Raw genomic sequence first — 15,966 nt, forward strand, 5'->3', positions numbered from 1 at the left:
TTACTGGCCATTTGTTCCTCTGAACTGCTGCGTTCCCACCTGCAAATTTAGTATTTAATGTCATCTTTTGTAAGTGAACTGGAAGATTCGGGTCTGTCATACCATATGGGACGACGATAATGGCAGACGTAAGTAATTGCACAACAAAAAGGACACAAAAAAAATTCGAAATGATTTTTAGAAAAACCACATATAACTCACTCTAATGTCAAAATTATAAAGATTTGTAGCTTTTCTTGATACAATAATTATGTAAGGGTTAGATGTGCGGTAAGATCCGAGTTGGGTTCTCTCCTAATTTTATCTCGTCTCTGTTTCTCCTAATTTATGTCGTGAATTGAAGGACATGAACTTTTCGAATCAAATCAATTTTAGCACTTGTGTATTGCCTTGCAAGTTGAAACTCTGCCGCAGCTAAAGCCAAGCATAAATGATGAAAAACTTGTAACATTTTTGGTAACTCCAAATCTCAGACAAATTACAAAGATAATTAAAATAACAGTGAATCAACGTTCATATGAATGAAGCACAACTAGATTAACTTGTAAATTTTTAAAAACATGAAGATCAAATTCCATAACATTAAAAGATGAATACTTGAGTCCTTATGGTTGATAGCATTCCTGCAATGCCAATGCCAATGCCGGTAAACCTAGATTCTAAGCTGTGAGCAAATAACGGAACCCGTCATTTTCACCATGAAACTCAACTGTGTTGACCAAAAGAGAAATTTTTATCAAGAAAGAAAACCAGAGATCCTAAGCTACACAGAGAACCGTCCCTGCAGCTCAAAACCAACTGTTCCAAATTATAAAAGAAGGCATAATCTACGAATGCATGCATGCAATTCGATCAAAGAAACGCAAACCAACAAAACAAAACACACAACATTTTTAAACCCTAAACTCCACAGTTTTTCTTTCAACTCTTACGATCCCTGGCCTTGTAACCTCTTGAGCTTTATTCTGCACATATTGTCCATATTCCTTAGCCTTCTCGGTCATATCTCTTGCCGTAGTCGCGAGCTTATTCTTTGCGTAATCAAGTTGATCAGCCCCTAGCGGACGTTTCCCTTGCACGTAATTGTCATCCACGATAACGACGTTATCGCCGCCACCCCGCACCCACCGGAAAACAAGAACCCAGTTACCCCAACAATATGGTTATCCCCGCCGGGACTAGAACGGGGCTGAAGATAACGATCAACGGCGTTGCCATTATCAAGGCAAGCACCGTACCAGTCAAGGTTAACCGGCCAAGAATAGCAGAGTCGCACCCAATGCGGAAGCGGTCGTGAACTTTGCTACTTGACGAGACGACGGGCTGACTCGTAAAGCTTCTGAGTCATGGGCGTATTTTGATCGTTGACGGACATGATGAACGTCTCTGATTGTTTTGATGGATGGATAAAGAAGGGCAGGGAAAGGGTGTTGGAGAGTGAAAGATGAGATGGAAGTGGGAGGGTGCTGGCGGTGATATAAGGTGGTGGGTGAGAACTGCGAACTGAGGAGAGGGGGGGGTACTTGTCGGACGGTGAGGGGGTCCTTGTGGTGAGTGTATAAAAAATACGTTTCGCTTGTCTGAAGAGAGTGTTAATGTGGTTGGGGTGTGGCGCGTGTTGGTTTGAGCTACTTTGCATGGTTGTTGGTTTACGTGGAGGCGACACGTGGCTTATTAGGCTGGATTTTGGCCTTGTGGGGGCCAATGCAGTGGCTTTGGTTAGTAACGGCTTTCTCGTAAAAAAAAAAAAGAGATCTTCATTGGTTCATTGACCTTAAGAAGACGTATAATCGTTTCTCGCGATACGATTTGAAAGACTTTGGAAACGAGATAGATCTCAACTGCTTATATTCGAGCAATTCAAGATATGTAGTGTAGATCTACTAATACGTCAGGAATAGTTGGCGACACCGAGGCTTTCCGGTGGAAATAGTAGACTGGCTACCTGGAAGGCTGCTTTGGAAGAAAAAGGTATAAGGATCAATATTGAAAAGATAGAGTATTTATGTTCAAACTTCAGTGGGAACCAAAACGATGGAGATGTAGAAGTATGCATAGAATGACACGCTTTCCCCTCAAAGGATTGTTTCAAGTACTTGGTGTCTATGATACATAAAGATGGGGGTGTAGATGATGATGTTACACACCGTATAAAGGAGGGATGGTTAAAGTGGAGGGCTGCTACTGGAGTTTTGTGTGACAAGAAGGTGCCTATAAAACTTAAGGGAAAATTTTATAGAATAACAATAAGACCAGCGCTGCTGTATAGATCAGAATGTTGGGCAATCAAGAAGGATCACGTAAGGAGGATGAAGGCCGTAGAAATGAGAATGCTTCGATGGTGGGTGGACTTGTGGGACATGACACAAACTCTGCAATTAGGATGTCCTTGGGGTGGTGTCTGTATCCAAAAAATTGAGGGAGGGAGACTGCGGTGGTTGGGCATGTCTTTAGGCGACAACCGTCGGATGCGGTCAGGAGGGTAGAGTCGATTACAGTCGACGGTGCCAGAAGGAGAGGACGACCAATGAAGAAGTGGGTAGACTGCTTGAGATATGATTTGAATGATTTATCTCTTACCGTGGACATGACCTCTAATAAGAAAATATGGAGACTTAAGACCAGGGTAGGCGAGTAGTGTGGGTCACAGCCATAGGGTGTAGCATATCTGTCTTCTTTTTTATGCATTTGTAGTAATTTCCATGACTCCTATTTTATATGTTTCTGTCATTGAAATATGAAGGATTAGAACTAGGTAGGGAGTAGTGTTGCCTTAGTTTAGGTTTTAACCCATTTGAATTTATTCCTTCTCGTAGCTTGCTATCGCTGACTTCTGTGTATCATTCTCTTCCTGTTTCCTCTTTTTAAATTTAGCCAGGTCTTACGTTTCTCTCTATATGCAGAGATTTATTTGCGGGTTTAATTCAATTACATACGCGCATATGAAGACTGCATAAGAAGACTGTTCAACTATGTATTTATTATTTATACATGCATTGTATTTATCTTTATTTTTTTTTCTGACTGTCGGAGGTCTTCCACGGAAGTTACTCTCAACCTGGCGTTGGGGGCAACATACTATCCTACCTCCCCTTATCCCATTACATATGGGAATAGGGTTTTGTTGTTGTTGTTCCTCGTAAAAGGCATTTTCCAGGAAATTTAAATGTCTTGTTCTAATATTGTACATTTTAATTTTCATATCATTAAAATTGAATCGAATCAACTTGTAACTCACATTTGTTTCATATTCAAACTATTTTTTTAATTTTAATATTATTCAAAAAAATATTATTTGTATACAACCACATCTTTTCATCATGGGCTTATCCTGAAACATTTAAATTTACTTACAGGTGCTTGCATCGTGGCATATGGAGAACGATACCAAGTTTCAACACGCAGATTTATGGACGTCTAGTGATTATCGTCGTCAGAATTTTTTTACGGAGGAGGATGCAACTGACAATTAGGTTATAGTAGGATGATAGTAGGAAGCGTTTGGATTCTTTAAGGATATGTCTACTGAAATGATTAAGTTGTTTACTGGTCTTGTGGGCTCTCCAGATCCTAGAGTAGACTGTCCTAAGGTTGAGCAGTTGAGGGAATTAATTCATTATGAGCTGTCTGCTAGTGCTGATGATGGCCCGGTTAGGGAGGTTTCTAAGCAAGAAATTAAGGATGTCTTGTTTATGCAAGTAATGAAAAGGGCCCGACCCGGATGGTTACACAGCTTAGTTTTTCAAAGCTGCTTGAGAAATTGTTAAAATGGACTTCATTGTTGCTGTGAGGTTCTTTTTCCAATCCTCTTCTTTGTTGCTTGCTTTTAATGCTAATGCGTTAGTTCTTGTTCGTAAAGTTCCTGGGACTTGCTTGGCGAAAAAGTTTAGACCAATTTCTTATTGCTCTGTTGTTTATAAAACAATTACCAAGATCTTGGTTGCGAGACTTCTTGTTTACTTTCCTGAAATGACCACTCTAAATCAGTCTGCATTTATAAAGGGAGGAGCATTGTTGATAATACTTTATTAACTCAAGAACTTGTAAGAGGTTACTTTAGGAAGTCTATGTCTTTTAGATGCACTATTAAAGTTGATTTGTAAAATGCATTTGACTCAATTGATTGGAGATTCTTCTTTTTGTTCTTGAGGCTATGGGTTACCCTCTATTTTTAGGAGATGGACTGAATTTTCACTAATACTTCTCGATTCTCAATCTCTTTTAATGGCACTGGTGGGTTTTTTTCAAGGGTGCTACGAGTGTGAGGCAAGGGGATCTCTTGTCCCCTTACCTCTTTGTTCTTGTTATGAATATTCTTTCTCATTTGCTTAATGTTGCTGCCCAGAATGGTGTATTTAGATTTTATCCTAATTGTAGAATGATTCCCTTACTTATCTTTGCTTCGCGGGTGACTTGTTTGTTTTGCCATAATTGATTTGTTATGGGCGTCTTAGTGTTCTTGATATTTTTTACAAAATGTATGGGCTGAATCTTAATACTAGTAAGACGAAGTTCTTTTCTTGTAATGTTGGAGCAATGTCTTTAGTAAAATACAAAGCATGATAGGTTTTAAGCATGGCTGGCTACCTGTGAGGTATTTGGGTATACCACTGGTAACTAGAAAGTTTGCCGAGAAATACTGTTATCCCTTGATTGTTAAGATTAGAGAAACTTGTGTTTGATCGAGAAAAGTTTTCAACTATAGCAACAGGCTGCAACTTATTAGAGCTGTTTTTGGCATTCTAACTTGGTGCAGACAAGTTATTCTTCATAAGGGGGTATTAGAGGGATCAAGCAGATGTGTATTTGTTTCTTCTGGAAGGGTCAAGATGATCATACCCAGGGTGGTGCTTGAATTGGTTGGCAGCAAATTTGCTCGTTAAAAGTCGAGGGGCTAGGGCTTAGGGATTTACTGTGTTGGAATCGTACCTGTAGTTTTCAACTCATTAAATGTATCATTGCTGGGGAAGACACTTTTTGGGTGGCATGTATCAATGTGTATATTTTTAAAAGTGTTGATCATTGGAAGGTTGAGAGTCGGTCTCATTTTAGTTGGACCTTGAGGAGACCGCTGAAGATGAGAGATGAGGCTAGAGTTTTTTTTGGAGGTAGTGTGAGTTGGGCGATGGTTTCTAATAGGTGGATTTGGATAGTATTAGAAGAAGAGGCCTACGTGCAATGGCGTAGGGTTGTTTGGTTTCACCTCCATATTCCTAAGCACTCGATTATGGCTTGGATGATCATCTTGGATAGGGTTCCTACCAAGGAGAGACTTGCAAGAATAGGGGGTGACAATGGATGGAATATGTAATCTGCGTGGGGTTCATGTTAAGACTCGGGATTAACTTTTCATGGAATGCCAGTTCTTTTGTGAAATTTGGACCTAGATCTTGCAGCTTTGTGGTCTGCAGTAAAACATTACTGATTGGAGCAGTGCTTTGCAATGGATTGTTGAAAAACTCAAAGGTAAGTAGCTTATAGTTTGTATCCTTAAATTGGCTTGGGTGGGGTTTTTGTATTTTGTATAGGAAGAACGTAACTTTAGGCAGCTTCGAGGATTTTAGATCTATTGAGAAAATTGTTGAATGTGTTAGGGGGATTGTGAAAATTCATTTGCATGTTTGTTCCATCGTTAGGCTTGATGGGGGTGAAGTTTGTTTTATGTAATAGGTGGGGAATTTGATTTGGATCTACTTAACTATGCTGTTGTAGCAGCTTTGCTGCTTCTTTAGATTAATCTACAATTGAATTATCCAAAAAAAAAAAAACTTGACAATCAGCTTAAATGCTGAAGAAACAGCATGGATTAAATTTCAAATTTACTAAATATTATGGAATCTACACCGGAGATCGAAACCATTGAGTGAAGAAAGTAGCACAAAAAGAAACGCACCAACATATTGATGAACCAAGGCATCATGAACCACTCGTGTTCAAGACGTGCTGCCGGAATGCAAACCTTCCGCCAAACGAAAATGAGATGATGAAGAAGAAGATTAACAGAACCGGGAAGAGTGAAACGAGTAGTTGGAAGTTGATGGTGTAGCTATAATCGGCCTTGTAATCAGCATATCGAGAGACAAAGCAAGAGAATGACGATCCCAATATGGTAAGCAAGGGAGAGGCGGTGCTGAAACGGAAGACAGGCTCTGGCTTGTCCACCCTTTTCCACTGAAGACCCCTTCGTTTAGGATACAACCACTCCATTCCTCTGCTTGGTGGCTGGGATGGATAATCAGTATATGTACTTCATAGGTTTGTTTGGCATAATTCTTTGAGTGTGGATTAATGCCTTCTCAACAGCTTGCCTTGTTTTGTTTTTTTTCCCATTAGATTTAGGGACACTCAAGTGTCTGATAAAATTTATTTTGTTTTAAGGTGTCGGAATTGTCAGTTTTATACACAATAAAGACACTGCCATTGTAATGGAAACAACTCAAGGCCTATTGAACTTTCATCGCATACAGATGCTTGGTCGTGGCATATGAAGAACGATACCAAGCTTCAACATGAAGAATATGGACGTCTAGTGATAATCCTTGTCAGCAGTTTCTATGTTTCTTGTGTTTCCAACATCGTAGAAAAGAAAACATAGCACCAAGTAAACTCTCTAATTTTGATTAGTACTTAAAAACCAAGCTCAATTAACTCAAAATTCAAATCTGACACAATCTAATTTGATCTTGAAAAGTCGGCAACTCAAAATAAACTTGAACCAAGTAGAACAAATAACACAAATGACAAAAGCTTAAACGGGCAGAAATTCGAATTGATCTAAATCTGTGCTGACCTTACCCAAAAAAACATGAACCTCAAACCTAAAATTAAACTTCACCCTAAACTGACCCCAATATTATAAAATTTAAATTAATTCGACCCAAAGCTGACCCGGATATTATAAATTTAAATCAATTCTAACCTGAACCAAGTATTATGAATTTAAATTAATTTGACCCAAAACTAGCCCAATACAAGCGGTTAACAAGTACAACAAAAGTTAATTACAAGAAATACAAATATTGTGTAGGCAGATCACACATTTCCAGATCCGTGTAAGCAAACTATGAAGTTCTCAAAGTCAAAGCACCACCACCAAAATTTCAAACTACTAAGTAATGAATACAACTACAGAAATTGAGGGACCGAGTTACTATTCAATTGATTATTTAAGGATAGTAGAGTCAAGAGTGCTATCTCTCTAAGTGATGGCAAATTTGACTGACCATAAAAGATGGGAGAGGGAACTTTCATGGCATACAAGGATTGTCTTCGGTCACCGATATTCCGTCTTTGCAATTTTCCACATCCAACAAACCATTTACTGACACACAAAGATAGTCTTCGGTCACATATGTTCTGTCTTGGCAATTTTCCCTATCCAAAATGTCAGTTGTTGGTTGTTTTTCTTCCTTGGATTTGGCAATATCTCGGGGGTTCAGGAAGCTAGGCTGGTTGGTTGAAGAGAGCAGTCTCGCCCACATCCTATCGGTAATGACGACCTTGTTCTGCTTCTCGTGATGCACTGCATGTTAAAGTAAAACCGAAGATATTAACTGTAAGCCTTTTGTAAAATCATGAGAAAAATTTTGATTCTCATAAATTCAGTCAGGAAGTTTTGAATATTGGTGGGAGACAAAATGCAGCTATCTATTATATGACAATCCTTTCAGAAGTAAATCAAAAGACAAAAACCCAATGACTAAACCTATACATATGCCATTCCATGCAACTGGAACTGTCTATTGGGCGGCTGGGTTGGTTTTAGGTCAGGGAGTCAGACCAATCTAGATTGATAATTATGATCAAATCGAGCTGGTTCAAGTTCTTATTTTTCGGGATTGTGTCAAAATTGATAGGTCTACCATGCAACCTACAACAGTTCTTTCTTCCCATTCTTGTATTTAGCTTGTGTTATAGGTTTCTGTCTCAAAGCAACGCCAGAATAACAAACAGAAATGGAGTTGACAGCATTCAAGGTCGATGTGTCAGCGGACATTTGGACAATAACTTTAACTACGTTTACAACAGAGAAGTTATGAAAGGGTGTTGTGGAACTTACTTAAACGGAATGTAAGCATGTCGCCATTGACAGGCCAACAGTGAAGCCTGTATACCAGCCATTGCTCCATGTACGGCACTGTGAGCAAGTAGGGTGCAGTAGACATTATCAGAAGCAATGCTAGGAATAGCCCGAATCATGTACATAGGATCTGAAAGCCAATATTTTGATGTCAAATATTGTGCTCATTACTAAAAGGTTGAATTTGGTAGGGGCAAAGTAAATAAAGAGAGAGATATTAACCTATATATTTAAGATTAATGGGCATCTTTTTTGCAAAATGGTCCTACACAAAGTGATAATAGACGGTTAAAGATTTCAGTGTAGATGTTAAATAGATCTAGTCAGTAGCCATGTATTATTGAAGTTTATACCTTTATCCTGTGAGAGATCCACAGCCCGACATCTTGAAGAAGCTTGTTTGCAGAAGCATCTTGCTGGTCCAAGGACTGCAAGCTCTCTGAAAGAAGATCCTGTCCTGCTCCTTCAGCTATAACAATAACCATATGTCCATTTCTTTGAGTCGTTTTTCGATATATTCATAAAGTCCACCACTTCTTCAAGATAGAATGGTGACTCCGGAATCAAGCAACAATCAACATCACGGCTGGCAAGAGTAGCATACATTGCAATGAAACCTGCAGCAGCGGTTAAGTAAGATAAAGAAGGGATCCAAAAACACCGATTCCACAAAAGCTAGACACTAGGCGGTAGCAATTACGTAATTGCAAAGAGTCAATCTATTTGATCATAACTAAGCATACCACTATAGCGCCCCATTAGCTTCACAAGTCCAATGCCATTCTCAATACTTGTAGCTTCAACATGTGCTGCATTAATGGCACGTTGGGCCTCCTCTCCACCGTATCAAAACCAAATGATTTGTCAATACCTGAACCAAAATCAGCAACCCAGCACAATGCCTTCTCATGGATTGATCAACAGTCTTTCAAGTGGTGACAATAACAACATTTATAGAGAATTACAACTTTGAAGATGAGAATACCGGCATATCATTATCAATAGTTTTCGGAATTCCAGCAACAGCTACTTTGAGGCCACGTCGCCTAATTTCCTAACAAGATCATTAAACATAAGTGAATTACAATTAGTTGCATTGTTGGTATTCAAATTAATGCCAATAATTGCATAGAGGGATTGTGGCAGTACTTTGTAGATTCATCCTCCTAACTCTTGTTTTATTGATCAACCACTATGCAACATATTTCTATTGACACTTAAAAGAAATAAGAAATGGCCAAATGCTAATACCTCAAAAAACTGCTGCTCCTCTTTGTGTCCCGTCACCTCCAATTATATAAACTGAACCGCTAAATGAGACAATTAGAAGCTATGCAGTAGCAGCCATTTGAAAAGTGTTTGATGCATAAATTCAAACAAACAGAGAGGAGGCTCAGACAGAACCTCTACCCATGCACCTCAATGTACCTGATTGATTCCACGATCCTGAATGCTGCCAAATCTTGGATTGACATGACCCCTCTTGATGTCCCAAGTATGTACCACCGCGTTATGATATCGTTGACAAACTTGGGCGTTAAGGTGATGTGTTCTTTGCATAAAACCCTATATCCTCCCTAAAGGTGTCCCAAGTATATGTTGAAGGTAAAGTTACCAAGTGATGGTGTTTATCATACAGATCAGAAACCAAGTAATCGAATAGTATTAAAACTAGGGTTACTTACATCTATTCCAAGAACTTTTCGGACACCATACATGTGATAGAGGCCACAAAAATTTCTGATCACTGTGTTGAGCCGGGGCATAAACCACCGCATGTTACAATGCTGCATGCACTTCATCTGATCGAAAATACACCTGATGAGTGTAACAACTCCAGTCAGTGAACTGTCTATAGCTTATCATTTCGTAACTTCGACTCAATACCATGGGGACAAGGTGAGAATTTACCTTTGGCGAGTCCTGCACGTCGAAAATGCACCCCTCTTGGACCGTCCTTGTGAACAACAATCTGTAATAAAACTAGTGTATCACTTAACCGTATTAGTTAAGAAGTATATCGGCAAGGATTTATAACTTGGATTGCAATACAAAAAATGATAAAACAATATTAAAGGTTTTAAGTTAGAATGTATGAAGAAAGTTTCCATGGAGGAAGTATACAACAGATTATTGTGACATTTCGTGTTTAGAACTCAGTCATCTGCAAGTATTAGAGTAGCATGGAACCTTTGGAATCAGTTTATCCATTTCTGGAATGTGTCTACAGTCCTCCCCAAGGAATTATATAACCTATTGTCAGCCTGGAAGTATCTAGTTCCGGATTCAAGTATTTGGCCTTTTATTCCAGGTGTTACGGTTTGGTCAATCTGGAAATTTAGAGATTCTGTTGTTTTTGAGAAAGGGTCTGTTGATGCTGCACACCTCTTTTTCCTTTCGAGATTTCGCCTTGCATCCTGGTTTTCAGCTAAGTACCCTCATTCTATGATTGCTATAGACTCCTTGATTGGTGACCCATCGCTAACAGACTCCTATACTGTTTCGAGGAGGTTAAATCAATCCTTAGTGGCATCGTGGTCCTGGTCACCTCCACCGGCTGGTTTCCTAAAGATGAACGTGGAGCGGTGAATAGGGATTGGAATAAGGGTGCCACTGGGAGTTTGTTAAGGGACTCAAGTGGTAGGGTAATCGAATCTTTCTCAGAACCCATTGGACCAGGCCCTCCGGCTTTGGCTGAACTTAATGCAGTCAAAGCTGGTCTCTCTCTTATATCGAGGTCGAACTGGTGCGAGAAGGGGAGGTTGATATTGGAATGTGACAGCAGGAACGTTGAAGAGTGGATTAAGAATCTTTGGGTGTGCCTTCCTCTTTATGAATCAATTGTTAATGAGGTTGATTTAGCAGTTAATAGGGTTGGAATACTTCTAAGGGTCATTAATAGGAGCGCAAATTGGGCAGCGGATGAATTAGCTAAAAGGGGACAGGGTAACTATAGGGGAGTTTTGTGATGTATCCTGATTTGTAATAGGTTATGGTTGTAAAGGTTTTGATAAATTGGTGTCTGTAATTTTCGGGTAATTTTAGTCCTATTATTAATAAAACTATGAATTACTCTTATCCTCCTACCACTTTTTGCCTAATACCTTTTTTGGTGTTCGGTAATTATGACGAGAGTTTTTAACGGGACTTTCAATTTTTAATAAAAAAAAACTGCAACTATTAGGGTCTTATGACACTGTCATAGTAGTCATCTGGTGTACATAATACATTCATATATTCTTCATTATTTTTGTGTGTATAGTAGGTATGGTCTTGTATCTTGTAAATTCTAATCTTTGAATCAAAAAAAAAGTTATTCTTACTTGACCCTGCCCCGCATCAAGAAAATGCAAGTCTTAGACAACAAAGTATAACTTCAAATAATTTTTGCATAAAACGTAAAACCCAAGCAAGTAAACAAGTATTGACCTTCTTAGTGACAGTATCATCTGCATTAACAAAATATTGCCTGCGATTAAAAAGCCATACACCATTAATGGTTTAACCACAATCCAAAACCAATGAATTATCTGAAGAAAATTTTCAGGTTTACTTTTACTCACTTGACCACTGAATAAGCTGGATTGTCTTGTAATGGGTTGGGATAGCTCTGCCACACAAAGATATACCAATAAAACAAAATGCTACATACATATATATATGTAAAAATGTAAATATAAACAGAGTCACAAAAGGAAAGGAAGTGAAAAGGAAAATCAGTAACCTAGAGATATCGAAATGAAAAAACAAATAATAATAATAAAAAAGAAATATGAGCTCCCGGCAATAAAAAAAAGCAATGAAATCCAAAGTTGATGAAATTACTATCCCTAAAAAAGGCTTAATATAAAATTAAGTTACTAAATTATACTCAAAATTAACGGTATCTAAAGAATTTTTCATTAAAAATAAATGCCAAAAAATATAACTATTTTTTTAACTATATAACCTAAAAATATAACATAAAAACTTTTATACAATTATTTTTAATGAAAAATTATTTAGATACTAAAACGTATTTCGAGTCACTCTTTGCTCTTGTTTGTGTATTAAGCCAAAGAAAAATCTCAACAAGGTGCACCTCATCTCCCTCTTGATCTAAAGTGAAAGACAAACCAATAACTTAAAGGTACTAAAATTAAAATTGAGCTCTCGCCTCTCAGCAGTGATCAAGTATCTATCGCTACACAAAAATCTCAACAATCTGCAACTCGTTTCTCTCTGATTTGTCAACGCTGAACAGAGCAATGAAATCCAAAGCTGATAAAATCGCTAAAACTTCACAAAAAATGCACCTCGCCTCGTCTCTCCTGATCTAAAGTAACCGGACCAGTTGGAAGCAAGTAAATACATAAACACATTCAAAGAGGAAAAAGAAGAGAGCGTACCGGTATATCAGGAAGGTAATCAGTGAAGTGAGGAACATCTTCGAGCACGTAACCGCCGGGGCCAGTGACTAACTTCATCTGCGTATCACCGGGATTTTCCATCGCTAGCTTTCTCAAAACGGGACTGTTCGACTCTATGTTCTCTGTTCTCAGCGAATAGCTTATATAGTTCTTTTTTTCTTTAGAATAAACTGGATAGAATCAGTCGCCAATCTTAAATGCTTATATACACGAGAAGTGTCTTTCAAGGAGAGAATATTTTGGATTAATGATCACTTTCACCGCATGGAGCGCCGTCGTTTTGGCTTGAACCTAGTCCCAGGTTTTTGGTTTTGCTTCGCGGAAAACGGATGGCGCCGTTTCTATGTATGTTTTATGCACCTTTCCCTATCCCACATTCCCACTGATTTTCTACGTGTCGACGGCTCGTATTTTTTTATCTGTACTTAAAATTTTGATTTGATTCCTGTAAATTAAAGTTAATTTAATTAAAACATTAATAATTTAAAAAAATCAGAGATTATTAAATTATATTAAAATTATTTTAAATATCAAATTATAATTATTGAATTTCTCAATTTATTATAAATACTTTTTTTAACCAAATCCTTTTACAATAGTAACACTCCGTAAATAAAAATTTAACTTATTAGCTCAACAGATTAATTCAAATAATAAACAGATTTATATCAATTAAGTAATTTCTTAAGTTCAAATCATTATATATATAAAAAATCTTTGTTGAGTGATTTATTCATCAAACCTAAGTATATGATGTAGATCAATCCGAATTAATCATGATGAAATCTTAAAATTGAGAGAGAAATAAAAGTCAACCTATAAGAAGCGTGTCTAACTAACAATACTTTTATCATCATATATAATATAAAAAGTGTTAATTCAAAAAAAATTAGAAATTATTATTTTAAAAAATTCAAAATTGATATTTGGATAAAAATCCATATATGACAGTAAATTTAAAATTAAATGATTATAGCTTTAAAGTGAAACATGTATTTAATTCATAAATTCAATATTAGGAAAGAAATACTCACAGCATTATGTGGATCAAATGATTTTTATCCAATTTTATCAGAACTGACAAATCAATGGACGGTTGTAATGGAAAGATGAAAATGATAAGCTGTACTTAATTGCGGCTTAACTTTCTATTCCCTTCTAGGGCCATTGGTTCGGATATATGATATTATCGGGAGAATATTTTTTTCGGAATATGATTCTCTCGTTTCGATTGTAAAAATTTTCAATACCGGTAATAAGTTATTCCTAACGGTGAAATTTTGGGGGTTTATTATCGGGAATGTGATTCCCCTACTCACATAGGTATTATTACATTTTCGACGTTTTGGATTAAAATGGCCTTAAAATAATTTTTTTTAAAAATTATCCTTCTTCTTGCAATGAATAAAAAAATTATACGAAGGTTAAATTACAAATTTATCCTTACACTATTTTAGATTTACAAAAAAAATCCATAATTAAAATTTTATATGAAGTTCAGGGGTTAAAATAAAATTAAACTCTTCCGTTAAACCTATTTATCTTTTAAATTTTGTAAAAAAATTATATAAATTTTATGAATTTAAAATTTTTAAAGAAAATATATAAATTAATTATAATAAAATTATATATTTTCACTGATCTTACATTCCAATATTTTTCATTTGAATATTTAAAATTCAACTTGTTAAAAAAATATATATAATAAGAACAATTTGGTAAAATATACATTTCAATAATTTTTTATTCATTTAACCAAACACTGTAATCTTCCTGCTAAACGAACCAAACACAAAAATACAACATTTTTAGTAATGTGTTACGTAATATTACATTTCGATAATCATATTCTCGGAGGTACTACTATATTTCATAAACCAAACTCACATCAAAGCTCTCTTTGTTATCAAAACTATCACGAAAAAAGAAAACTCTTTCGGTGCTTGAAGTTGCGGATTAGAGAATGCAAATTCCATCAGAAATAAGGGATGTTTAGATAAAGAGAAACAAAATCCTTCCTGATTCCTACACCTGCTGAAGACGAGAAGAAGCTAAGAGCCCATTAATTCTCTCAAGATTGGATTTTTTATTCTTTCATTTCATTTTTTTTGCAGCTGAAAATCGCAGGGAAATTTCTTCTCCTTTTTTCCCAAAAAAAATCTTATAATTTAACCTAATATTAATTCGGATATCCAGAATCAATCACATAAGAATGCTTTTTTTCTCCCTTGAAATGAATGTTTTTTCGTCAAATGCAATTGTTAATGTCTTTGATTTCTGTTCAATCCGCAGGAGTTCGTGCCGGTATCATGGCGGCTGCGATTATCGTCGTCATCAATGCCGTGCCTACAGTAAGTTAACGTTAACCCTGTTGTTATCGATTTGATTTTTACAATGAATGAAATTAAATTATCCAAAATAGAAAGAAAGAGCAGTATCATGAAAAATTTAATTCTTTGAGTTTAACTTAGAACTATCGTCTCTTGCTCACTGAGCCTTAGCTTAATTAGCGGTGGGGGTGTTCCAACTTCAAATCCTGTCCATGTGGCCATGGATACAAACTCGCTTAAGAGAACAATAGCATTCGAATTAAGGGTTTAGGGCTTATGGTTATGACATTTTATGAAACGTTAATTATTCCATTCATATATGAACTATACTCGATTCTCAGTTTCATAAATAAAGTTTAAAATTCTCGATTAATTACATAATATTTTCTGCTGTTAACATATTCACCCATTTCAGTCACTGAAAAATAACGTGAAACCCTATAACCATGACATGTGACACATTAAAAAACATGTTATTTAATTTTTTAGATAAATTACACTATTTATCACTCAACTATCTTCTAACTCTTATTTTAGTCATTAAAATTTAAATTTTTTAATTTAATTATTAAACTATAGAATTACTCTTATTTTAATAACTCAAATTTATTTTATTAAATTTTTATGACATGTCATCTATTAATAACTCGAATTTATTTTTATTAATATTTTAATAACTCAAAGTTTAAATTACTTTTTATTTTAATGTATTTGCTTTAATATGTAACTAATATGTATTAGTTTCTTGATCGCAACAACACTTCCGTCCTTCAGATGTGCCTTGTATACATCACCAAAGCCTCCAGAACCGACGAGGCTATCGTTATGGAAGCCATTAGTGGCTTCAAGCAGATCAGAAAAAGGTGAGTCGTCGTAGGGGCTTCTCGAATGTCGCAAGGTTTATGCTCAATGCTTCTCGAAAACTAGTTAGCTTCTAGTTAGTTTGCAATACCAGAATGGGAAAGACCACCGTAGGGGGTTCCTTGTTGAAATTATATCCAACTATTCCGATCGAATTCCGGCAAATTCGAGTAATTTTCCAGATCCATGGCACTCTGCGCTTCCATCATTCTTGATATACATGTACCTTTTCCCTGCAATGAAATTGACAGCAATTTTACATGATTGTTTAAACAACAAGTTAGGG

General features: G+C 36.4%; 2 pseudogenes; both read right to left on the reverse strand.

Moving 5' to 3' along the window:
* On the reverse strand, positions 1–1,375 carry LOC120147883 (annotated as a pseudogene).
* Positions 1,376–7,127: 5,752 nt separating this feature from the next.
* LOC120147940 lies at positions 7,128–12,682 on the reverse strand (annotated as a pseudogene).
* Positions 12,683–15,966: the final 3,284 nt, after the last annotated feature.

This window comes from Hibiscus syriacus, unplaced genomic scaffold (assembly GCF_006381635.1).
Source record: "Hibiscus syriacus cultivar Baekdansim isolate YM2019G1 unplaced genomic scaffold, ASM638163v2 tig00110945_pilon, whole genome shotgun sequence".
NCBI classification, from domain to species: Eukaryota; Viridiplantae; Streptophyta; class Magnoliopsida; order Malvales; family Malvaceae; genus Hibiscus; species Hibiscus syriacus.